The following is a 27,268-nucleotide window of genomic DNA, read 5'->3' as shown; positions in this document are numbered from 1 at the left end:
CAAGGTGAAACAGCAAGTGCTTATGTAGAAGCTACAACAAGTTATCCAAAAGATATAGCTAAGATCATTGATGAAAGTGGCTACACTAAATAACAGATTTTCAATGTAGATGAAACAGCCTTTTATTGAAAGAGATGTAATCCAAGACATCCATAGCTAGAGAGGAAAAGCCAATGCCCAGCTTCAAAGCTTCAAAGACAGGTTGACTGTCTTGTTAGGGGCTAATGCAGCTGGTGCCTTTCAGTTGAAGCCAATGCTCATTTACCATTCTGAAAATCCTAGGGCCCTCAAGAATTATGCTAAATCTACTCTTCCTGTGCTCTATAAATAAAACAGCAGAGACTGGATGACAGTAAGTTTGCCGACAGTGTGGTTTACTGAATATTTTAAGTCCACTGTTGAGACCTACTGCTGAGAAAAAAAAGATTCCTTTCAAAATATTACTGCTCATTGACATTGTTACCAAAGAACTCTGATGGAAATGTACAAGGAAATTATTGCTGTTTTTAATGCTTGCTAACACAATATTCATTCTGCAGTCAGCCAGGGTGTAAATTTAACTTTCAAGTCTTATTATTTAAGAAATACATTTCATGAGGCTACAGCTGCCATAGATAGTGATTCCTCTGATGAACCTGAGATAAATAAATTAAAAATCTTCTGGAAAGGATTCACCAGTCCAGATACCATTCAGAGAATTCATGATTAATGGGAGGAGGTCAAAATATAAACATTAACAGGAGTTCGGAAAAAGTTGATTCCAGCTCTCATGGATGACTTTGAAAGGCTCAAGATTTCAGTGGAGGAAGCAGCTGCAGATGTAGTAAGAAGAGCAAGAGAACTAGAATTACAAGTGGAGCCTGAATTGCTGCACTCTTATAATAAAACTTGAATGGACGAGAAGTTTCTTCTTGTGAATGAGCAAAGAAAGTGGTTTTTTGGAATGGAATCTACTCCTGGTGAAGATGCAGCAAACAATGTTGAAATGACAACAAAGGATTTAGAGTATTACATAAACTTAATTGATAAATGGTATCAGGGTTTGAGAGAAGTGACTCCAATATTGGAAGACTTTATACTGTGGGTCAATGTTGTCAAACAGCATCACATGGTAGAGAAATTTTTTGTGAAATGAAGAGTTGATGATGTGGCAAATTTTGTCTTATTTTAAGAGATTGCCAAACCCATCCCAGCCTTCAGCAAGCACCACCCTGATCAGTCAACAGCCATCAAAATTGGAGCAAGACCCTTCACCAGCAAAAAGATTATGAATAGCTGAAGACTCAGATGATCATTAGCATTTTTTTCCAATGCAATATTTTTAAATTATGGTGCATACATTATATTTTAGACATAATGCTATTGCACATTTAATAGACTGTAGTCTAGTATAAACATAACTTTTATATGCATTAGGAAACTAAAAAAATTCATGTGGCTTGCTTATTGAAATATTTCACTTTGTTGTGGTGGTCTGGAATCAAAGCAGCAATATCTTTTAGATAAGTCTGTATATGACACTCCACTAACAAGAAAAGAATACATATTCTTGTCAAGTGCAAATAAATCCCCCACACAAGCAGAAGGATGATATAATAAGAAGTAGAGTGGAAATTAATGAAATAGAAGATAGAAACAAAATACAAAATTAATGAAACAACTTATTCTTTGAAAAGATCAACAAAATTGATAAAGCTTTATCTAGTCTGATGAAGATGAAGAGAGTACTCAACTTATTAAAATAATGAATAAAAAAGGAACCTTAGTACAAGATGATAGACGGATAGATAGATAGATAGATAGATAGATAGATAGATAGATAGATAGATGGATAGGCAGACAGAAAAACTTTAAGGGAATACTATGAACGATTTGTGATAACAAATTAGATAATCTTGATTAAACAAACAGATTCCTAGGAAGACAAAAACTATTGAATCTGACTTAAGAAGAAATTGAAAATTTGAGTAGACCTGTAACAAGTAAAGAAGTTGAATTGTCAGTCAAAAAATTTCCCACAACACAAAGTCCAAAAGTAGACAGCTTCTCTCTTTTAGTCTACCAAATATTTAAAGACGTATTAGCACAAGTTCTTCATAAACTCTTGAAAAATAAATAAAGGAGAGAATAATTCTTAACTCTTTTATGAAGTTAGTATCATCCTGATTCATCACAAGAAAATAAAACTACATACCAACACCCCTTATGAATGTAGATGCAAAAATCCTCAACAAAGTATTAGCAAATCAAATTCAGTAACATGTAAAAAGGATTGTATACTATGTTCAAGTGAATTAATCTCAGGAATGGAAGTTATATCCAAAAATCAGTCAATGTAATGCATTGTATTAACAGAATAAAAGATGAGAACCACATGGTTATCTCAATAAATGCAGGAAAAACATTGAAAAAATTCAAAACCTTTTAATGATAAAAACAAAAAACACTCAACAAACTAGCAATGGAAGATAAATTTTTCATCCTGATAATGGGCATCTAGGAAAAAACCACAGCTGATATCATATGTCATAGTGAAAGACTTAAAGCCTCCCTCTGAAAATCAGGAATAAGACAAGAATGTCTGCTCTAACTTAATGTCTAATCAACATTGTACTGGATAGTCTAGTCAGAACAATTAGGCAAGAAAATATAATAAAAGGCACCTAAATTAGTAAGGAGGAAGTAAAACTATTGCTACGTGTAGATCATCTGATTTTGCATATAAAAATCATAAATAATCCAAAAAATGAAACAAAACTAAGCAACATAAAAGTTAGAGCAAATAAACTAGTTTAACATAGTTTATAAACTTGCGGGATATAAAATTAATATACAAAATCAGTTTTCTTTCTATACCACTTGCAATGAAAAATTTGAAAGAATATTAAGAAAATTTCATTTACAAAATCATTAAACAATAAAATATTTAGAAATAAATTTTACACTAGAAATGTAAGATTAATACACTGAAAACTACAGAATCATTGAAAGCTATTAGAGAAGACACCCAGTCCTGATGAGTTGAAATAATTAATATTGTTTAAATAACAAACTAATGGACAGATTCAATGCAATCTCTATCTAAATACAAGCTCCCTTCTTCACCCAGAAAGTGACAAACTAATCTTAAAATTCACTTGGAAATTCTAGGGATATAGAAAAGCCAAAACAATCCTGAGAAAGAACAAATTTGGAGGACTCACACTCCTTGATTTCAAAATTTACCACAAAGCTGTATTAATCATGACTGTCTGTCTGTCATTAGCATAAGGATAGACATGAATCAATGGAATACAATTAAGAGACCAGAAATATATCCAAAATTTACAGCAGTTGGTTTTCCACAAGATGCCAAGACTATTCAATGAGGCCAGAATAGTCTTTTCAACAAATGGTGTTAGGAAAACTTGATTAACCACATGCCAAAAGATGAAGTGGATGATAGACATTGTACCATATACAAAAGGGAACTCAAAATGGATCAAGGATCTAAACATAAGAGATAAAGCTGTTAAACTCTATAAGAAAACATATGTGTAAATCTTTGTTATCTTAGATTAGGCAATGGTTTATTTGATATGGCAACTAAAGAACAAACAACAAAGAAAAAGCAGATAAATTGCACTTCATTACAATGTAATGCATATAATAATATAAGGTCCAGCAGCACAGTGGACCTTAAATTGATGTTGCTCTCTTCTACACATGGAGTTTCTATGGCTTTACTAGACATGCCCACATGTGTTTTAAAGGACACTATGAAGAAAGTAACAAAAAAAAAAAACAAAAAACCCATTGCTGAATGGCAGAAAAATATTTAAAAAACATATAGCTGATAAAAGTGTAGGAAAAAGTACAGTATTCAGAACTCTTACAACACAACAATAAAAAAACAAACCACCCATTTATAAAATTGGCAGGGGATTTCAATAGACATTTCTCCTAAAGAATCCCTTACATATATGGGGGTTATACAAGTGGCCAACAAGAACATGAAAAGATGCTCAATGGTCACTAGGGAAATTCAAATCATAACTACAATGAAATATCATTTCATACTCACCAGGATGACTGTAAGTTTTAAAAAGGCAATAATAAGTGTTGGCAAGGATTTGAAGACGTTGGAACCCTCATACATTGTTGGTAGCAAGGTTAAATTGTGCACCTGCTTTGGAAAACAGTTTGGCAGCTCCACAGAACGTTAAACATGGAATTAATTTGTGATCTAGTGGTTCCAGTCATAGGTATATATCCAAGATAAATGAAAACACATATGCACACAAAAACTTTTGCACAGATTTAGATTTTTTTTTTTTTTTTTTTTTTTTTTTGAGACGGAGTCTCGTTCTGTCACCCAGTCTGGAGTGCAGTGGCGCCATCTCGGCTCACTGAAACCTCTGCCTCCCGGGTTCAAGCAATTGTGCTGCCTCAGCCTCCCAAGTAGCTGGGGCTACAGGCACGTGCCACCACACCCAGCTGATATTTTGTATTTTTAGTAGAGATGGGGTTTCACCGTGTTAGCCAGGATGGTCTCGATCTCCTGGCCTCGTGATCCACCTGCCTCGGCCTCCCAAAGTGCTGGGATTACAGGCATGAGCCACTGCACCAGGCCTTACATAGATGTTTACAGTGGCATTGTTAATAATGGCTGAAAAATAGAGATAATCAAAATACCAATCAAATTATGAATACACAAAATATGGAATATTCATATAATCCAATATTGTTCAGTCACAAAAAGGAATGGAATACTGATAAATATTGCATTGTAGATGAACCTTGAAAACTTTATACTAAGTGAGAAAAAGCCAGGCTTAAAAGAGTATATATTTAAAAATTCCATTTATATGAAATGACCAGAAAAGGCAATTTCACAGAGATAGAATGCAGGTTAATAGTTTCCAGGGACTGGGGTAAGGGAAGAATGGGGAGTGATTCCTAATGGGTATAGTGTTTCTTATTGCTTGTTGGAAATATTCTAGAAATACATAGTATCGATGGTTATCCAATTATATGTATGTAGAAAAAATTGTTGAATAGTTATGGAATTGAAGTGTCTTCCGAAGAAAAAGGAATATTATAAGGCCAAACATCCTTACCTGAATGTAGATTGTTTTTAAAAATACGAATAATATTGTTTGTTAAATACCTGTTACATATAGACACTTTATATATGTATTATCTCATTCATACCTGAAAAATTCCCGTGGGAGCTTTTGTAAAGTAAAAAATCTCAGGTCCTGCCCTACTCCAATAAATCAGAATCTGCAATTCAACAACCTGCTCACCACCTCATATAATTCGCTTGCATTTTACATTTGAGAAACAATGGTGAGGCTGCCAGGAAGGAATCCTACAAATATGGTAAACATGGAAAACCTGATATCTACTTTATTTTTATTTTTTAGCAGAGGTGGTACCAACTACATACGTTCCCACTAGGACTAAATTATGCAACTTTCCTGTAACATAACTTTTCCCACCTCTCCCATTTGTAAGGATAACTTCCTTTTAGACAATGTGGGCAAAATGTTTGTGTCATGTTTATGGAGGGCTCAGCAGCACACTGGACCTTAAGCTGACGCTGCTGTCTTCTGTGCATGGAGCCCTGTGGCTCTACTTGACATGCTCACAAGCAAGAAGAATGTTACCTCCAAAATATCCTCTCCAGGCTGTAAGCGTAGGTCTCTTTACAGATGGTTTGAAGGTAATGGAAGAAAATACATCACAGCACTTAATAAAGGCAGATAACTTTGAAACAAACTTTTAGATATATCTGTTCTTGAAAGTCTGTAAGCCATCGCCTCTACAGGGCATTTCTCTCTCCCGATTTCTCTGCGGTTCCCGCTTGTCATGTTGTTCCACCCACTCTAAGTGGGAGCTCTCTTCCACTCTTACTGGGTTGCTCGTGGAAAATCCACACTCTTCTTGCTTCGTTATTTAGGGCAAGTCTATTCTTTTCCTTTTCTCAGTTTTATTAGCCACTTATCCACACCCTAGTGACCCATCCACATGTTTTCATATTTTAAAAAAATGCACTATTGCAGGAGAAAACTCTTTGGGTCTCTTTAAGAGTTAGAAGCGGCTGTATTTGGTTGTGATTTTAAACAAATTCTTTCCCACCTTCCCCTTAATGGATTTATCACACTGGCACATAGGTACTCTATATTTGTGAACCTGAAACTGAAAGCTAATGTGACTGAAGAGTTCCAGAAGGCAGGAGCTTAACGAGAAGTCGGATAGCAGTTAAGCTAAGCAGACAGAGAGACAGGGCTTTAGGCACAGGGTGTGAACAGAGCAGTGAAGCTGAACTGCTTCCTGGCACAGAAACAGGCTAAGCATAGGCTTTAAAAAAAAAAAAAAAAACCACCACTATTGCTGTAGACATATATGGATTCTTTTTTGTCTTTCCTTCCCCTTTTTTTCCCCCTGAGCATTTTTCTTATTAATTTATTTTTAAACAAGTAATTTGACAAACAGTGGTTAATCATGAATCACAGTCCCATAGGTCTATAATAAAAGCAAGTCCCAATTTCTTCATAGCATATTCTTATATGAAACTTTTTAAAAAGTATTTCTTACACTAGATTCCCAAGAATGGAAAATATTGTTCTATTCACTACATTGTTATATAAACAGTGGACATTTTATTTTTTTTCTTTCCTTCCTTTATTTCTTTCTCTCTCATTCTCTCTTTTTGTTTTTACAAATGCAATAGATAAAAAGTAGCATTTCTTTTCATTTGAGTTTCTCTGATAATTTTGACCTAATCACCTTTCTATCTATATGTTTACTAATTATATTTCCTCTTTTGTCAATTGATTGTACCTATCTTATTTGTATTTCTTTCCATTTTCCATATTAATGATGAAAAGCATTGCAAAAGTATAGCTTAATTTCAAATATGTTTATAATTTTTCTACTTAATAAACATTTAGAATTTTAGTAAATCAAAATTATTAGTAAATATTTAGAATTTTGTTCTTAAATAGATATTAGGTAATCATGGCAGACACTGCTGGTTCTCTGTCGGAATCCCCTGGAAACTCTCTTAGCATTTCTGTGGGATCTTCCCCTGGCTTCTGTGTGCTTTCTTTGTCATTCATTGCCACTCCTCCTTGGACACCACCCTCAGTCAGTCAGAGCCTTCTTGGCTGGACATGCAGAAAACCTGAATTATCCAGGAGTTTACATTCCTACCAGAGGCGCCCTTATACTTAACTGACCAGAGTGAAACCATGAAAGCTCAGCTCCCCTTGTTTAGGGTTGGAACAAATTCTAGACCAGTGTTACACTCCCATTTCCCCTACCAGTTTGACTAAATCCTTTTTCTCTGTGTGATACAGCCTTGCTAGGATCTTCCCTTTTTTCTCCCAGCTTCTTTCTCTCCCTAACTAGTTGTCTGCTGGTGTGCACTCAGATCTTCTAGGTTATCTGACCTATGATAGTAATGGTTTAGTGTGAAGAAACAGGAAAAAGAATGTGTTAGAAAAGGGAACATTGTGGAAAAAGGGAAGAATTAAAGCTTCAAAGAACTTTTACATTTTGAAGATATGAAAGCTAATGTGGACTGAGAGAGCACATGAGGATTTTTTTAAATTATTATACTTTAAGTTCTAGGGTACCTGTGCACAACCTGCAGGTTTGTTACATATGTATACATGTGCTGTGTTGGTTTGCTGCACCCATTAATTCGTCATTTGCATTAGGTATTTCTCCTAATGCTGTCCCTTCCCCATTCCCCCACCCCATGACAGGCCCCGGAGTATCATGTTCCCCAAGCAAACTATCGCAAGGACAGAAAACCAAACACTGTATGTTCTCACTCATAGGTGGGAATTGAACAATGAGAACACACGGACACAGGGCACATGAGGATTTTCTCAAAGACCACACAACCTGGACTAGTACTAATATATTTATTTGCCACTTGCAGGGAATCAGCTTAACACATGATTCTGGAGCCATATGGCTTTGATGGAAGACCCTGGCTCCACTACCTGCAGCTTCATGATGATTTATTAAAATCTCTCTGTTTCAACCACCTTGACTGTAGGGTGGAGGTAATTATAATTTTTATTTTATATGGTTAACGTCAATATTAATGAAATAATAATACTAAGGGATTCAAAGAGTTACTGACATGTTGTAATCATTACTGGAGAAAAGCTACCTAATTTAATATTCTTTATATCATATGAAATGGAGCTAATTAGTTGATACTGTTTTTGCTATTTTGATGTCACAAACAATTCCATTCACTGGTTTTTGAAATTTACATTTTTTAAAGTATGTATTATAACTTCCTTTCATTTTCAGAAAAAACTTTATATTTCCAAAAAGGAAGTTGATGGTTTAATTAGAATTATCTGCATATTATGCAACCCGGTGTAGTTATCTTTTCCCCACTTCTCAGCTATGAACAATGAAAAGATATAAAGAGCATTAAGGACCAAAATATAGAAGGTGAGTGATGCCTCCCATGACAGATCATAAGACAGACTTACAGATTTAGGTGGAACATAGATAATGCTAAGTGCAGTTCAGATAGGCCACCAGAGCCCAAGGAGTGGACGAGGTGGTTCTGAGAGAATTTATTACAAGGTCTGTGAGTTCTTCTTGGAAAATGAAAGAAAAGGTAGAATGATATGATAACCAGATAATTATTTGTATGAGAGATGAGGGACACAATTGGCTTTCTACATTTGTGAAGATATCTATGAAGCCAAGCTTGATCAATTCATAATGAGATTCAACGGATGCAACCCATATGCAAATTGACTATCTGACCATACAGCATCAATTACAAAAATTAAAAATAAAAAAGCATCGTTATAGGAACTAGGGAGTGGAAATAAGTACATTTTTCTCAGATACCCTGTAAAGCCAAATTGAGGTTGCTTTAACATTCAAAATCTGATTAAAACTCCCAATAATAAGCCTGTTAAGAGTACCTGATTGCCAGATCCCCATTGTGTGAAACTGCAGCAACTAAATGCTAATAATAAATTTTAACTCAGCCAGAAACAACACCAAAATGCCATTTTAAATGCTCAAGAAAGCCTAGTTCAAATAAATTCCCAAATAACAATTGTGCAGGGAATTACCAGCTGTGTTGCATCATATAATTTTCCGTGTTTCTTCCCTGTCCTTCTCCCTGTTGTTTTTTTGTTTGTTTGTTTTGTTTTCATGTTAAAGATTTGGCTCATAAAGAAGACTTAAAAATGGAACAAAATTTTACCAGAAGGCTTTACTACCAAATAAAAAAATGCCATTGAAGATTTTCATGTTAGCTGAAAAAAAGGTCTTTCTCACAAATACACAATTACAATGCTGCCACATTTTAAGGGAAAAATGCTTTCCTGCCTTCCTATTAACTAAAAATCACATAAATTAAGAATAAATGAGGTAAAGATCATAGGTAGATTTCTTTAGCAACTAAAATGGCCCTGCCATGTTGCAGTGGGATAAATACAACTTACAGTTCACTCAATTTTTCAGGTTTGTAATTATACAATTCTTAGTAAATTGTTAATTTTATTAGATTCACATTACTTCACATTTTGTGCATAAATTAAGATTGTATTACCATTTTATATAGTATTATTTCAAATGTGCATAAAGTGTATTCATGCTTTGTTAGGTAAATGTAGTAAGCATTAACCACAGAAGGCAACTCTTAGGGAGGGAGTCAAGGTCTTCTCCCTGTCTTTGCTTCCTCTTCTCGTGCCACATCAGAGAAGATTTTTACAGTTCAAGGACAAATTGGGTTCCAAGGACAATAAGCTAGATATCAAGGATAAGGGGAAGAAAGACATTAAGTATGACTACTAGAATTCTGATTTGATGTACTGAATATATGATGGTGCCATCTCTGAGGATACAGGTGCTGGATGGTGATGAGTTTATGAATTTGATTTGGAAAATATTGAGTGGGAAAGGCCCATTGGATACGCATGTTTGTGGCTCACAGAAAAGACAAATGCCTATATAAACAAAAAGTGCCAAATTAACGTTTTGCTTATGTTTATTTACATTTGGTATTATTGTTACCCTTTAAAATAGGTCCGTTGAAAGATAAAGGAATAAAAACTCTAAATATGCCTACTTTATCTCTACAAATATCCAAGTTCCAGGTGAAAATTTCAATGTAAATCAAATATGACTTAACATGATACGAAACAAACAGACTTCAATGGGACACAACTTGCCTTCAAATTCTTAGGGATTTAGAGGTCTCAGGAGACAGACTATCTCCTAAGTGAAGATTATGTATGATATATGCAATTCATCCACAAGCATTGTATTCATGTAGCACTATAGAAAAATCTGAGGTATAAAGCAAATTCTTATTAAATATACCCTTGAGCCATATGGAAAACAAAAAGAAATCAAAGATTTTCCTCTGATCAAAAATGTGATTTTTATAGTTTAAGTTGGATTCTACCTATAGAAGATTTGAAGACTGCATTATACTTTGTAGTCATATGTTTTTGAAAACTGAAATTGTAGTTAAATTATTTTATTTCTTTTTTTGGAGACAGAGTCTCACTCTGTCACCCAGACTGGAGTGCAGTGGCACCATCTTGGCTCGCTGCAACCTCTGCCTCCCAGGTTCAAGCAATTATCCTGTCTCGGCCTCCTGAGTAGCGGGACTACAGGTGCATGCCATTACGGCTGGCTATAAATTATTTTATTTCTAAACATTACTTTACCAAAAGAGTAAGTTACACTGTGTCAAAAATTTTCAACTTTTATATAACAGCCATTATGACATTTAATGTTTTCCTGGAGGATACCTATTTAAATCAGTTACATCCTAGCTTAATCTTCTGTGTGTGTGTGTGCATGTGTGTGTGTGTTTTGTTTACGATCCACACTAAAATCAAACCACTTCATTTCTCATTGATGTGTGATGGCTGTTCAGCCCATCTTACCTCTGATTCCTTTTCTAACACTAACTGTTTTCTCTGCCAAGTGATTTAGAAGCATAAACCTAGAAATCTAGACTCAGATTATGACCATTTGCAAGCCTAGTAACTTTGATAGTGGGACCCAGTGCACTAAATCAAAGCACAGAAGTGCAAGTTTTTGCCTGACTGGACAGAGAGTTTATAAATGCTACATAATCACAGTGCCAAAAGACAAAGATAAATGATTCAGTGTAAGCCAAATGTTATGTTTTGGTTTGTCTTGAATATAAATGCATGTCTGGGAGAGCCAGAATGGTCTGTTGGAAATAACTTCAAACAAATAAGTGAGCTTGAATCCCAGCTCTGTGTCACATTAAGTGTGAATTTGTGGATAAAGCAATAGCGTGTCTGTAAATTTAAGATTCTCATCTGTACAAGAGAATAATAATGCTTTTTCCATATGATTGTTGAGAAGAGCAACTGTCATAATGACTGTAGATAGCACATATGCCCTTTGGCATGTAGTATGAAGATAAAATGTCATTAAAATAATAGTTTCAGAAAAGAAAATATTTGACAATTATAGGTAAGTTAACCTTTAGGCAGGGGCAGAAATAAAGTCACAATAACCATTACAAAGTGAGCCCCTACTAATTCTCATGGAACTGTAGATCACAGCTCCTTTTAAATTCTTCCAGAGATACGTGTCACATCCATTTAGACATGTGTCATCTTCAATAAAATGGGCCTGCAGAGCCAGGCATTGAAACCCTGTCTCTTTCACATGAAGGCCCAGAAGACATCAAAGTGGCTCCCTCTATAGGGCAACTCAATTCTGTGAGGATTCTTGACATTCATCCATGGAGCATTTGTATGGAAAGAATAAAGGAGCTGTACGCTTCGAAGTTCTTAGTCTGGCTCCTTCCCCCCAAAATGGTCCATTGTCTTTGGATGAAATTTGTGTATCTTGACTCTCATCCTTTCAGTTCACTGTAGGGTACTCAGTCCCTTTTGTAAATGGACAGCAGCCAGTCTTTGCTTCAATGTCCTGGCATATATATATGTGTATATATATATATATATATATGTAAATGGTTAATTATAACGTCACTTTAATGACTTGATTATAAGGACTTTTCTATGAATTCTCCCTGCAACATAAGCATTTTCTCTCCTGAGGCATTAACAGCCATTCTTTATGAGATGTAACCAATATTTCTACACTTTGCTTTTTGCAGTGGGAGAGGAAGGCTGAGTTGTGATTTGTTGGGTCTACAGTCTAAGAATAACTATTTTTTAGTTTCCTCTCTTCCTGCTATATACATCAACAGTAAATTTCTCTAGAATTTGCTACTATATTTTTCCCTGGAATTCATTATACTTTCTTCTTTTCCTTGACTATTAATAATGTTCACGTAAATCTTGTATTCAGTTGTAGACAAGATTCCCATAGTCTTTGTTTCTGATTTTTACCCCCACTGTATCGTACATGCTGACTTAAGCCATTGAACCAAACAATCCCACAATGTACAACAAGCTGGAGTTAGAAACAAGCAAGCCAGAGCTCCATGGAATCTCAGCTCACTGCAACCTCCACTTCCCTGGTTCAAGCGACTCTCCTGCCTCAGCCTCCAGAGTTGCTGGGATTACAGGTGCCCACCAACACGCCTGGCTAATTTTTGTATTTTTCATAGAGACAGGGTTTCACCACGTTGGCCAGGCTAGTCTCGAACTCCTGACCTCAGGTGATCCACCTGCCTTAGCCTCCCAAAGTGCTAGGATTACAGGCGTGAGCCATCACACCAGGCCTTGTGTTTGCTTCTATTCAAATCTACTCATCTTGGACCTTTGATTTTCTTTTCTTATATACTCAATCCCACTTTTGTAATTGGAGTTGTTCCTTGCTAATTTTTTTTTCTGGCTTGACTTTGTTTCACTCATGGGATTCTTTTTAAATATCTCTGCTCCCCCATTCTTTATTTTTTCCCCACATTGATTCAATAGCATTTATTCAACAATTATCTTGCTTTTCCTTTTGCCAATCTTGATGCTTGGCAACACAATGGAAATACAATAAAGAAGACAGGCACATTCTCATACTCTAGAGGATCATACTGATATTAATCCAATAGTCACACATATCAATGTAGATTTCTATAAAGACTTCTATAAAATAAAGAGAAATAATCCTAGGAGAATATTTAAGAGGTAAGCCTGACTTTGTCTGGGGGTATAAGAAGGTCTCGTCTAAGAAAGTAACTTTTAGGGTGAGATGGCAGACATTATCAATGTAAAGGGGAAGAAAGCATCCCAGGTGGATTATCCTGCCTTTTTCTACTTAGCTCTTTAAACAACCTCACTTGGCAGAGTGTCAGCTCCCTGGTATTTAAATCCCCATCTTTCCTAGCTGGGCATGCTATGACATTATCGAATTCTTGCTTCTTTACCCTTGTTTAGTAGTCTTATTTAACCCCTTTGTTTATTGTATCTTGTCCTATTTTAATTTTTAGAAGTAGGCAGGGAATCAATAATGAAACACTTACTTTATATTTCAAATACTTGAGCCACAAACACCCATCCAATTCCAATATAACTGCCTCAAACTCTACCAATCAACATGTAAACACAGAGAGATCACTAACTTAGAGGATGAAAAGGTAAGAGAATGGAATGTTCATGATAACACTTGCTCCTCCCCGCTGAGTTCAAAGGGCTGCTATTCTTTTGAATAAAACAACTTGCAGTCAAGTCTTTCCCTTCAGGCTAGGACGGGGAAAAACACAGTATTTCTTATAACAAAATCTCATGACAAGGAAGCAATGAAAAGCCCACAGAATTTATTATCCTTTGGTAATGCATGTGTATATAGTTTATACATGAAACTAGACATTACTAATTGGGAGTAATTGAGGAAAACTCCATTTCACTTGAATTTCAAAACTTTTAAATAATGGAAGAATTCCAAAGAAATTCAATTTTACTATTTCAGATACTTTCAGTAACACAAACTACTGCTAAATCTCTGACAAACTGATTTCCTGCCAGATTTAATAACTAAAGCATTCCCTTCCCTTATATTTGAATGTTTCTTTAAAATGTCCAGGGAGATAAGACAGTATGTTTTCCTCAAAAGGCTTGTAGTCTGGAAAGCAAATAGGCAAACAGGACGCAAGCACACGAACGAGTACAAAAGCCTGAGAAAGAAAGCTGCTGCCAGTGAGGAGCAGAGGCAGTTCTGTGGTGAGTCCAGGAAGAGACCTAAACTGCCTGGAGCCTTGAGCTTGTGGCGTGAGGCACAGTGCTTGCACATAAAGGCTTCATATCAGCCACAACTTCGTGACGACAGAACACCGTGGGAAGTTTTAGGAGAGAGTCAGGAAGAGCCTCAGAACCTTCTAAGATTCAAAACTGCTAATTTTACAGATGAGAAAAGTTTGGGGATGAGCCTTAGAAATGAAGAAGAGTAAACAGGGGGGGAGAAAAAATTTCAAGTAGATAAAAGAACTGAAGCATAAATCAATAAACAAAACAAATGATGGGAATTATTCGATCTTTGAAGGAACAGGTCTTATTGGACAGATGTATTTGAAACACCTGTTATATTTAAACACCTTGACTTTGAGGGCTTCCTGTGCCTTTTTTTCATCTTTGTAATCTAACATGAACTATTGCAGTGAACTGAATGAGATAAGCCACCATTAACTGTATGTTAAATTGGATTGATTGAAAAGGTGTGTTGAGGTGACACTGGAAAACTCTGATACCTGCCTTAGATTTGCAGCATTGCCAGACTATTGGGCTCTGTTTTCACTGTGGCATCAGCTACCATCGTATTCTGCAAATGGCTCATATTGACTGTGCCTAGACTGGTACAACCTGGCCTTTGAGGATGGCAACTAATAATATTCATTTATTCAGAAATAGTAATTGGACATCCACCATGTGGGCTTTTAACTAGTTGCTAGGATGAAACCAGTCAAAATAATAATTAAAATAATTCCAATATTTAACTTGTATCTGTCAGAAAATCTTAATTATATTAAAATAAACTCAACAACACTCCTCTCTTTTCCTTCCTTCACAACCTCCTCTCACCTCAGGCTAATGAAAGCCCCTCACTCAAAGCTCTGCTCATCCCTGCAGCCCATCCTTCACTGCATCATCACTGCTCTTTATCCCTACCTCTCCCGATCCTCTCAGCTTTGTACTACATAGATCAATTTAGTTTTCTTATCTTTCACTTTTTTCCCTTTTCTCAAGCCCCACCTTCCTCTGCTCAGTTTTAAAGATATCTCAAAATTCTAAATTCCATTTTTGCAGGAAGCTATAGACCTTAGAGAGTGGGGAAGGCAAAATCAAGCTAGCAAAACAAAAACAAAAACAAAAAACATTGTCTTGAGAGACTGGGAAGAGTGTGGAGAGGCCAGAGCATTATAATTCCCTCTCTCCCTCCTTCCCTTCCTTCTTTCTATCTGTATACGTTCTACCATATCATAATCTTCTCCCGGTCAGTCTTTGCTCTGTCTCTCTCTGTCTCTCTCTCTCTCTCTCACACACACACACACACACAAACACACAAACACACACACACACTCCAAAATACAATGTGGCTCCGAGAAGTTACAATTATTTCTAATGATAGCACACCTCCTTAGAGGAATGTAAATATTCTTAGGTGCCTTTGAAAATATTACCAGATGTAGCCTGTTTATGATCTTCTAAATATCTTTTCTCACAACTGGAAATTGGTGGATGAATGGCTCCCTGCAGAAGAAACACACCATCAGCAACCCCACTAAGAATCTCTGTGCATTCACTTGCTAAAGGGTATGTGCTTACCAGATGACAACCCTCCCAGTTTCCAGCTGCCACTAGATGTCTCTCCTAGCCAATATTGAAACCCAACCACACTTCCCATCCTTCCTGGGGTCTCTGATGTGTAAATAGATAGATACTCCGGGGTGCCTGCCCAGCCCCACCACAGTGTTAGCAAATTAGAGGGGCCTATTTCCAACCTGGGAATGATCCTGTCTCTGGACATCTGTGTGTCTCTGATGGAGATTAAGGAACCAGTTTACTCACAGTGAATCAGTCATGGCTTCTTGGTGGCTTTTCAGAAACACATTTTAGCTGTCTTATCCCAGCCATCCTATCTCCTCACAGGGCTTCCGGTCTGAACTTCATTAGTCATCCCTACTTTCAAGTCACCATATCTTTCTTTGTCCGCTGTCTGGCTTGTTCTCATCAATGGGAAAACTGAGGGGCTCTGCAGAGTAATAATGTTGTCCAAGGTAGTTAATTGAATGCTGTAATAGACACCTGACGGTGACCCCCAATGAGTCACAGCATTGTATAATCCTCCTGCTTTGTATGCTGTGGAAACTGTGACTTACTTCTAATAGTATACTATGGCAAAAGAGATGGGATATCATTTCCATAATTATATTATTTGGTAAAGATGAAAGGATTTTTCAAGGCAATTCAAATTCCCAATCCACTGATTTTGAGGTAATTAAAAGGGAGATTATCCTGGGTGGGCCTGACTTAATCAGATGAGCTCTTTTAAAGAGGATCCAGACCTTCCATGAAGTTAAAGGCTCTAAGGAACATAAACTCTCATTCTCATTCTCTCTCCTTTTCTCTCTCCTTACCTCCCTTCCTCTCACCATTCCTCTGAAATCTGCCAATAACCTGAGCAAGCTTAGACGTGGGTCCTTCCATGGTGAAACCTCCAAATGGGAACATACTCTGGCCAACACCTTGACCTGAACCTTGTAAATTTCTGAGCTCAGGAAAGTTAATCTGTGCACAGACTCATGATCCACAGAAATTGTGAGATAAGAAATGAGGGCTGTTATAAGCCACTAAATTTGTGATAATTCATTATATAAAAAATATAATTATTGATACTAAATGCACCCAAATTTATTCAATTAACTGCTTATGAGTAACCAGGAGTCTTTCTTCTGCACACCATTACATCGTTATGTGCTCCTAGTATTTTTCTAGTCTAAGTACAAAAATCAAGTATGCTTACCCTCATTGCTATGATACAGATTTATTTTTTAATTTTGGTGTAAGAACCCCATCACTATCATACATTCATTTCAGTATTCTTCAAAGAAATATCGGCTATATGGTCCCTTAAATGTTTTGTACACAATCAATGACATTTCTTTATCTCTAACCCTCTTTATCATTGTCTTATGGATTAGACAACTTTTTGGGGTTTTTGGAAGTAACTTAATACCTGCAATAAAACTATTTTTTTTTTTCATAACTTTGTATGTAGGCTATCTCAGTCATTCTCCAGGTTTTAAGTGGGGCTCAGCTGTTCTTCTTCTGGGACCACCTACTTGGCTGTGCTCATCTCAGCAGGGCTGCAGGAGATCCAGAAGACACATGGATGTCCCTCAACATCTCCACTCAGAGCTGACACAAGGTAACTGTTGTCCACATTCCATTTCTCAGAGCAAGTACCCAACCAAATCCAAAGTAAGCAGACAGAAGTTTTCTCCATTCCACAGATGTGGGGGTGGGGAGGAATACATTTGTTAATAATACAATTTGGTATATTCATGTGGTATCGGGTTGTGTTTCAACTCTTGGCCTACTTTCTATCATTGAAGTCTTAACTTTAAGTGTACGGGTAACCTGTACCATCACCGTTCCAGAGTCTGTCTGATGGATCATGCAATCTTGATCATGGAAGCAAAAACAAATGTCTTAAACAATTCAAGTAGGACATAACTTCTCTCAATATTCATGTGATACCAATTGGTATCTGTGGCAGTTAGGAGAAAAATAAAACAAAACAAATCACAAGCTCCAAATTGGTATGTCATGATGGATAGTTACTTTGCAGAGTTTTGCTCAAGCTAGAGATCATGCATAGGTTTGTGTTTCTTGTGAAAAATTTGATAATTGAATAGAGTCTTCTTTCAAATGATGAAAATCTTACTAGCATATCATCCTCTTGAAGACTCTTCAGCGTTCCTGTATAATTCCTGATTTGATGGACTCTTCCTCATCAGTTCCATTGTTCCAACAGCTTGGCAGTAAGGATGAAAATACACTTTTGACTCACATTTTTAGTGATGACTTTCATCCTGACTGAGTATGGCTGGGTGCTGGAGCTGAAATGCAAAATCCTGGATGGTAGCCCTCTAACATATTACCCCAAAAAACCAAAAGGATGACTCAACCCCGGAATGATGTTATTTTGAAGAAACACAGTTTGCCAGCCAAACGTATTTTAAGAAACATCCAATTATTTACTTTTGCTTCTCAAAGAACATCAGAGGAATTTCCTATATTAACTTTGGTCACAGAAACTTTTCTGAGACCATCTTCCCGTCTATCTTCTGAACAACCCTCAGATGGTTTTGTTCAATTCACTTCAACCCACAGTATACAAGCCAGCACTACATTCCCATGTCTTATGGCCCCTTCTCTTATGCAGATTTGTCTTCTCTTGCAGGAAATAGCATCCTTGTCCTTCCTGCAAGAATGGAGGGGAAGAAATTGGGAGCAAATCAGGCTGCAGGTACATAAGTCTTTTAGCTTGATTTGGGGGGCAGGGCAGGAATCTGCAAACACACTTATATTCACAATTTTTAGTCCTCAGCACAGTCTTATTAAGGCTTAATTGGCCATTTCTCAAAGTTGCAGAAAGCAAATTTTGGAAGAGTATTTAAAATCCTCCAGTTATATCCTCATTGTTTATCTAAATTGCTCTTCTGCATAACAGATAAGAAAACTGATGCTTAAATACCACTAATGACACAGGACTAGATGTGAAGACATCCGGAGTCAGACTGTTATGTTTTGTCTGCTCTAAAGGAATTTCCAGCATATGTTGAGAGAGCTGATATCTCCATGTAACTTTCACCCAATAATCCTAAAAGTATCCCTTAAGAATGCATTCCCAATTTCTTTTCTATCTGATGGCCCTGTAAATAATTGAAGATGACTCATTTATATTATTGGACTATATAAGTATGATTTCAAATGCTCTCATGTAACATGGACTCAAGTGTCTTCATCATCCTGATTGTCTTACACCAGGGCAACATTTATTTGTAACTTTCATTGCTTGCCCTGGCCTCTAGTGATTTGACAGCCAAAGTGCAGAACAGGACCCCTTAAGTCTCCTTTCCTGTACACCATAGTCACATTAATTCAGTATAAACTTCAATAGTATTTTGGGAGAGGGAATAGCATAGTGTTGTAATAACACCAATTTGGAGTGAAATTACCTGCGTTCATAGCCAGACTCCGCCATTTGCTATCCATGTGCGTGGTTTCTTCATCAAAGAATCTAAGTGATGCCAACTTTATGGGGGTTTTGCAAGATTCCAATGAGATGATACACACAAAAAACATCCATAATGTCTGGTGCATAATATAAGGGCCCAACTAATGTTAATTCTTCTGATTATTATTGCTACTCTGAAAACTCCCAGTCTTAGAACTCATAGTCAACTAAATTTTCCAGCTTCAAAAATCGCATTTAATATTTTAAAACTGTTATTTTCTCTTTATCACATTACTCATTATTAATTCTACCTATTCAAATGAGTCCCCATTGCCAAATTAAATCAAATACTTCTCCTTGTGGTCTCTTGATATCCAAGGAATCTACTTATACCTGGAGATTATCTCTGAATAACAGATGCTAAAACTTGCTTTCTTGAATAAAATAGCATAAAAACAGTAGCAGCAATAGTAGCACAATTTGTTGAGTGTTTTCTATGTACTAGGGGCATTGAGTTAAAACTTACACAGACACGTAAACACTCTTCAAACACACCACAGACAGATGCACATCACACTTTCCTGTTCTTGGGTTTTCCATCAATAGTTTAAAAATAACGATTATGACAGTGATAGTAATAGCAGCAGCTGCTACACTCCCTTAGTCACAGAGACATTAGAGGGATAAGGAGACAATATCTGAATGTGTCTTTTCCAGGCTCTGCCACATTTGCCAGCAGGATTTGCATTCGTGATTGGGACTGTTTCACAGGCAATTTATTTCCCATTAAAATCATTCCCACAAGGCCATTCCAAATATCAGTACAGCTTTCTTTTGGCAAATACATCACAACTGTTAACATTTTGATAGAAAATTAATACTTACAAAGTGCTTTCATAAACATTATCTCATTTAAGCCTCACAAAAACCTTACAGCAAAGAACGTTCAAAGAGCTTAACAATACTTGTAGCAAAGCTTGCAAAGTTACCTGTCAGGTGTTGGAATTAAGACTTGAATTTATATCCGTATGATCTCTAATCTCTTTCATACCCCCACACAAAGATGCTTTTTGAGAACCCTTGCTTGGGAGATAGTAAGCCTGAATGGAAAATTCAGGTTTTACCACTTCTGACACCTCTCAGTACCTGCTTCCTGTCTGGAAATGGTCAAAATAAGCCCCCTCTCACAGAATCAGTGTTAAATGTGATAGTGTGGATAAACCATTCTACAAACTTGCAAGCATTTAACAGAGGTTTGTCACACAAATATGACATGTAAGTGTAATGTTTTACAGAAATTTCAAACTGATTTCCATACTGTCAGAGTGATAGCTATTGTATGATTCTTGCTTTCAACAGTTCCAGTCACCATTTTGAAGGGTGTGCCTAATAAAAATGTAGACAAGTTGTAGCCATTGGTAAATGTTGTATAAGAACTGACTTTATTTTTCAGTTTGGGAAGACTTTTCCTGCATCCCTTTACTCATTTTAATTTCTTCTTCACACTTTTGCAGATGAAGAAAAGCCAATAAAATAACAGCATTGGGCCTGATGGTGTGGCTCATTCCTGTAATCCCAGCATTTTGGGAGGCTGAGGAGGGCAGATCACTTGAGGCCAGGAGTTGATATCAGTTGAGACCAGCCTGGCCAACATAGCAAAACCGGTCTCTACTCAAAGTACAAAAAATTAGCCTAGTGTGGTAGTGCATGCCTGTAATCCCAGCTACTTGGGGCTGAGGGACTAGAATCACTTGAATGCGGGAACTGGAGGTTGCAGAGAGCCAAGATCATGCCACTGCACACTGCACTCCTGCATGACAGAGCAAGACTCTGTCTCCAAAAACAACAACAATGACAAACGAACAAACAAAAAAAACAGCATTGATTTTGCCTCCTTAGAAAGGACTATTTGCTAAATGTGTGATGTGTATAAAGGTGCATAGTTCGGATAGGTGATTAGTGCTATTCTATGTTTCCTTGATGTTTCGCCCAAGCTTAGTAAGGCTTTTTATCCATTAAAGCTTCATTTTCATTTTGTAGACATGAGTATAAAACATGTAAACATATAATGAATACATTATTTTAAAATTAAAAACTGTTACAACATATTTTATATTATAATTATTGTTACTATTTCAAAGATTGCTTCATGGTTTGATAGCCTTTCTTGCGAACCTCAGGTTTAAAACAAAAATTCCCATGAATGTTCTTCTGTGACATTCTTTGATTAATTAATTCAGAGAGCTTTATTTACTGAAAAAAAATCTGATCATCAACTAAGTGACTCAATAGTTTTGGTCAAGTAGTTCATCTAGAGTACAGCATTTATAGTAAATAAAGTAAAAACATTTTTAAAAAGTGCTTTGCAATCCTCAAAGCACTTTTATTACACACATATATAGACACAAAATACACATATCAGGGAAAAATTATAAAATATCACACTATGAATATTGGCTAGCTGTATGCCTTAGGTGGCAGCACCATTCATAAAGTGCCTAGGATTTGTCTGTTGTACATCTTGCTTCCTAAATCACAGTAAATGAGGCAAAACCTTAAATAACACTCACTGATCTACTAATCCCATTAAAGTTTTTAAGGCAGGATTTCAAGATCTATTGCAATAACGAGCATCAGTTACAGCTAACCGGATATTGCTGAGTGGAAAAAAAAATGTGTTTGCCATTCACTTTTCCAGGTCTTTCTTTTTCTTTAAAAAATCAATTTATCTTCTTCTAGTATAATCCATTCTACGGAATTAGAGTGAATTAGTTTCAAGCAGATTACAGCGTCAGTAGAAGAGTTAGCAGAAAGTAAGTTAGTGCACACCCCAACATGTCCTTAAAACTGATTTCTTTAATAACTAATGCTGAAAATGTAATGAATTATATAGCATAATAAGGAAAAAAGCAATAGTTTTAGATAAATTCAACAATGAAAAAGGGTGTCTTAAAAATAACTATCTTGCTTTCTTTCTGCTGAAAGGCTGAAAGCTCCTCTAATTTCATAAATATTTTCCTGCAATTCTCATACTGTTTGGAGCTACCATCATTACCATCTCATTTTTCTTTTACCCCAGGACTTCTGAATTGGGAGATCTTGCTGGCTGTCCTTGCATACTCAGAGCTTTCCTATTCTCCATTCCTTTGGAATCTAGCTTCCACTCTCTCTCATTAAAATCACTAGCTCTTTACTTGGCCACAAAAGCCCCCTTTAGACCAAAGGCTATGGTCTATTTTCTACTCCTTTTCTTTCTGGTACGTGCAGAGTTCTAATTTATTTTCCACTTTTTCTTCCTTAGGATTCCTTACTCCCTCAGCTTTCTTGGCACTACCCTCTCTTTACTCCCCTATCATCTTTTGATATACTCCTTCCAGTGTTTTGAATTGGTCCCTACTCCTCAAATACATACCTCCACCAAAAATCAATTTTCAGTTTTCTTCTCATGAAAGTCTATACATGCTTCCTTGGAGATTTCAGTCATCTGTTCAGTTTTTTTTTTCACTAGGCAATCATTTATTATATTTCTAAAATGATTCAAGATAATAGGCTGTGGAATACAAAGATGAAGGTTGCCATAAAATATAAAAGAGCTTAATCAAATTACCACCTACCTGATTATATGTTTTTGAAAGCTAAATATATGACCTTCACTTGTTGCCTGTGTGCCAAGGTACCACGTCCCTGGGCAACACTGTTGTAGATTCATACTACATACAGCAAAAATGAACTCATCTTGTTTCTTCTAACTTGCCTAATCCTCCAAATTTATCTTTTCTCTCTCACTATGACACTGCACCTGCCACTCAAGTTTCAATGCATTGGAGTCATCCTTGACTGTTTCTTATCACATTACCAACAAACATAAGTAGTTAGTAAGTCTTATCAGTTATTTCTGAATCACAACTGTTCATCTATTTCTTCCTTTTCAATATTAGTTCTACTTCACTATTCAGTCCTCACTTGAAGTCAGAGCAACTAAACCATCTTATAGTAGTCAATGGCTGTGCCTAAACTCTGCTCACCTCACATTTCCAACCCATTTTATTCTTTATTGCTAGTGAGAGACAGGACTAGCTGGATTTCCTAGGCTGACTAAGAATCCCTAAGCCTAGCCGGGAAGATGACTGCATCCACCTTTAAACACGGGGTTTGCAACTTAACTCACACCTGACCAGTCAGGTAGTAAAGAGAGCTCACTAAAATGCTAATTAGGCACAAATAGGAGGTAAAGAAATAGCCAATCATCTATTGCCTGAGAGCACAGGGGGAGGGGCAATGATCGGGATATAAACCCAGGCATTCTAGCGGCAACGGAAACCCCCTTTGGGTCCCCTCCCATTGTATGGGAGCTCTGTTTTCACTCTATTAAATCTTGCAACTGCACTCTCTTCTGGTCCATGTTTGTTACGACTTGAGCTGAGCTTTTGCTCGCCATCCACCACTGCTATTTGCTGCCGTCACAGACCCGCCACTGACTTCCGCCCCTCTGGATCTGGCAGGGTGTCCACTGCGCTCCTGATCCAGCAAGGCACCCATTGCCACTCCCGATAGGGCTAAAGGCTCACCATTGTTCCTGCACGGCTAAGTGCCCGAGTTCATCCTAATCGAGCTGAACACTAGTTGCTGGGTTCCACGGTTCTCTTTGTGACCCACAGCTTCTAATAGAGCTATAACACTCACTGAGTGGCCCAAGATTCCATTCTTTGGAATCCCTGAGGCCAAGAACTCCAGGTCAGAGAACAAGAGGCTTGCCACCACCTAGGAAGCAGCCCACCACCATCTTAGGAGCAAGAACAAGGACAACTGGTAACACTAGGATCATCTAAGTAAATACTAATTGAGCCAGGCACAGTGGCTCACTTGTATAATCCTAGCAGAGAAGAGATCTCTTGAGGCCAGAAGTTTCAGACCAGCCTGGTCAACACAGCAAGATCTCATTTCAATAAAAAGAAAAAAAGTATTAAATAAATACTAATTAAAACCATCTTCCTCAAATCCTAAATTATTCTCCACTATTTAAATGACCGTGGATTTTGTGGGCCCTCCACAAGGTAGCCGCAATCCACTTTTCCAGCCTCATCTCCAATGTAGCATTTATATTAACTTGAAACTCTTACTGAAGGCATTCTAGATCCTACCATTAAAATTCTAGTCTCAGGTCCTTTCCACATGCTAAATTCAATAGTTGGAATATGACTTCCTTCCCTCTACTTTATTGATTATACTATTCTATCTAGATTTGTCAACTTTTACCAACTAAGTATCATTTTTGCTAACTTGTACATTACTTCTACCATTACACTCCAGCCCTTGACTCTTTCCCTTAATTGATGTAATGCATTACTTACTATCTTCACCATTTATTGGTGCTATTATACATTCATAGATTATAAACAAACTCTTATATTTCTATTGCAAAATGTAGAATATATAAAATACGGAATATGTGATAGGCTAGAAGGAAGATAAAGTAGTAGCCCAGACTCCCAGAAATAAATACACCAACAGTTTTAGGCACTGTCCTCAATTTTACTTTTCAGTTTCATTTAATTCCACTATTTTTCGAACAATGTAAATGTGGATCTATCTCCAGTTGGGGCTTAAGACTCTTGAATGCTTGTCTGAGTTTTATTACTTTTGTTTACTTAATGCCTGACATCTAGAAGGCACTTAATAAGTGTTCAGTAATATTGACTATCACAGGAAAATTACACATGTAGCCAAAATGAAAATTATATATTCATTTCTGTGTTGATCTGTATATGTCATAATGACAGGGGTATTTCAGCTCTGTTCAGTATTGCCTACCTTACACCTACTGTAGTACCTGAAACATCATAAATGTATTGAATAAATAAATATATTAAAATCATGCTCTAAGGGGCATGTACTATGGAAGATTTACATGGAAATCTCTTGTTAATCTTCCATTTATAAAGAATTATCTCTTATACAGTCTTTAAATAGAAATTATTAGTTAAGGCCAGGCACGGTGGCTTATGCCTGTAATCCTAGTGCTTTGGGAGGCCAAGGCAGGCAGATCGCTTGAGGTCAGGAGCTCGAGACCAGCATGGCCAACATGATGAAACCCCATCTCTACTAAAAATACAAAAATTAGTTGGAAATCATTTGAACCCAGGAGGCAGAGGTTGCAGTGAGTTCAGATTGCGCCACCACATTCCAGCCTGGGCGACAGAGTGAGACTCCGTCTCAAAAAAATAAAAGAAATAAATAAATAAGTAATCAGGTGATATAGCACATAGTCAATGTAATTTGTTATATGATAGTAAATATTGTTACAGCCAATATTTTGATTAGGAGAGAAAGAAAGAGAAGAAGTAAATTTCCATTTTGTGACCTTCAACTTATAAAACCAAACTTATCAAAGGATGAATTTATTAATTAGGCATTGGGGAGGATGTGATTGCATGTAATTTATCAATAGATATATATCAACAGGGTATAACTCAGCTACAATGAAAAAGCAATCTTTATATTCAATTCAGTTCAAAATAGTAAAAATCGTTATGAAATGGAAGAATTAATGTTTAGCAAAAGCGTAGCCCAGCCCTTGTGTTAACAAGGCCTCCTGTGTTAGCAAGGCCTCCGGTGTTCCTCATTGTCCTGGATTATGAAATAGCAATGTCACCCAGACATCCTTCCATGTTATCCATCTCTTCCAAGAGAATGGCCATAAGCCCATGACAAGGGCAGCCACTGAGTTTCAGTTCTGAGGGATACAACCTTCAGTGTGAAGAGCAGACAGTTCATGCTCTGTCTGCAGGTTTTATTTTTTCTCACAGTTATTTAATTCATCCACTTGTTGTGATCAGCATCTCTTGGAATTTGTGTTTTTGGATTCTCTTCTTCCTCTTCATTGCTGCTGGAAGAGGACTGTGGAAATTGCTTGGCCTTAATCTAAAGCTTTAAGCCTTCTCACTCTAGATAAAACGAGACTTTGATGTGCACAGGAAGTTAACCTACACTATTAGGGTAAATTCTGAAGCTAAAGGCCAGCAGTTCCTTCCTGCTCTTCCATTGGTCTGGCACTGTCCTCACTATATGTTTCTCCTTTGGGTCATCTCATGTCTGTGTGTCCATCTATGGCCATGGTAGATGGCTGGGCTGTTTGTGGATTAATTCAAGTATTCAAATTCCTGAGAACTTACCACTTCTCATACCCCATTAGAAGAAAGAATATCGTGAGGTACTAGTGGGATGAGAGCTGTATGTGTAGGAAAACAGATGTCTGACTTCATCAGGCTTATTCGTGTGGGAGTCTGGTTGCATGTAATTGCACCTGTCAAAGAGGCTTGAAAACTGCCTATTATTTGATGCACATACCTCAGAACAGTGACGATCAGCAAAGAATATTTGCTTTCCCAGAATGACAGCAGCAACAGCAGCAACAATAACAGAATACCAACCTACCACAGCACCAAATTGTTGTTAAGCCTCTCCTAAATCAGTACATCTCAAACACTGTGATTACATATTTCTGGCTATGGCCACACTTTTTAGCACAATTATAAACCCAGGGTGTCCATAGGCAAAACAGAGTTGAGGCTTATCTTAATTCAACTGCTTCATTTTCCTGGAAAAAGAAAGCCCAGTGTTTAAATTGGGAAGAGATTAGGCCAATCTTACACAATCAGTCAGTGAAAGAACTCATACACTATTTCTCTTCTAAGTCCAGTCATCTATCCCCTTCACCAAAATGCTTTCTTTTCCTCCTGAATTACTCTAAGCATCAGTGATTTTCCTCATTTAAATAACACAGGGATTTAGGGACATAACAAAAATATCACATCTTTTAAATGTTAATGTGGGTGTCACTATGCATTTATGTATGTAACTTATCTATTATTATCTTTATTCAGTGTTCAATTTTGTGTCCTAAATGTAAATCAGTTTCAGCCACTTTCTGTTGCAGCAGAGCAAATAAACACGTAATTACCTGAAAAACAAAGATAGTTAGCTTTTCACTATTTAAAATAAATCTCTTTCCCTTTCTGTCTCTGTCCCTTTCTTTCTTTCTCCTACACACACACACACATGCACACGCAATTACACGCACACACACACAGAGCAAGTT

The 27,268-nt window shown here is 36.8% G+C and overlaps 2 long non-coding RNA genes across 5 annotated transcripts in view; one reads left to right on the top strand and one right to left on the bottom strand.

Annotated features, from left to right (window-relative positions):
* The window catches only part of LOC109028513 (uncharacterized), a 33,190-nt gene extending 9,383 nt beyond the window's left edge, over positions 1–23,807 (bottom strand). The window contains exons 1-4 of one of the 2 annotated variants that reach the window (XR_002007523.4): positions 23,739–23,807; positions 22,583–22,720; positions 15,996–16,179; positions 15,608–15,677 (exon numbers count right to left, since the gene is read on the bottom strand). This is a non-coding gene — a long non-coding RNA (uncharacterized lncRNA). Of the gene's footprint in view, positions 1–15,607; positions 15,678–15,995; positions 16,180–18,080; positions 18,415–22,582; positions 22,721–23,738 lie in introns of those variants that run through there. The other variant, XR_008669092.1, reaches the window with a different exon arrangement.
* Positions 23,808–23,881: 74 nt separating this feature from the next.
* Positions 23,882–27,268, top strand: part of LOC129525060 (uncharacterized) — a 47,184-nt gene continuing 43,797 nt past the window's right edge. For 2 of the 3 annotated variants that reach the window (XR_010135256.1, XR_008669090.2), the window contains exon 1: positions 23,882–23,979. This is a non-coding gene — a long non-coding RNA (uncharacterized lncRNA). The remainder of the gene's footprint in view (positions 23,980–27,268) is intronic. The other variant, XR_008669091.2, reaches the window with a different exon arrangement.

Source organism: Gorilla gorilla, chromosome 8, assembly GCF_029281585.2.
Source record: "Gorilla gorilla gorilla isolate KB3781 chromosome 8, NHGRI_mGorGor1-v2.1_pri, whole genome shotgun sequence".
NCBI classification, from domain to species: domain Eukaryota; kingdom Metazoa; phylum Chordata; class Mammalia; order Primates; family Hominidae; genus Gorilla; species Gorilla gorilla.
The sequence above is the reverse complement of the archived record's forward strand: the minus strand, read 5'-3'. Positions and strand labels throughout refer to the sequence as shown.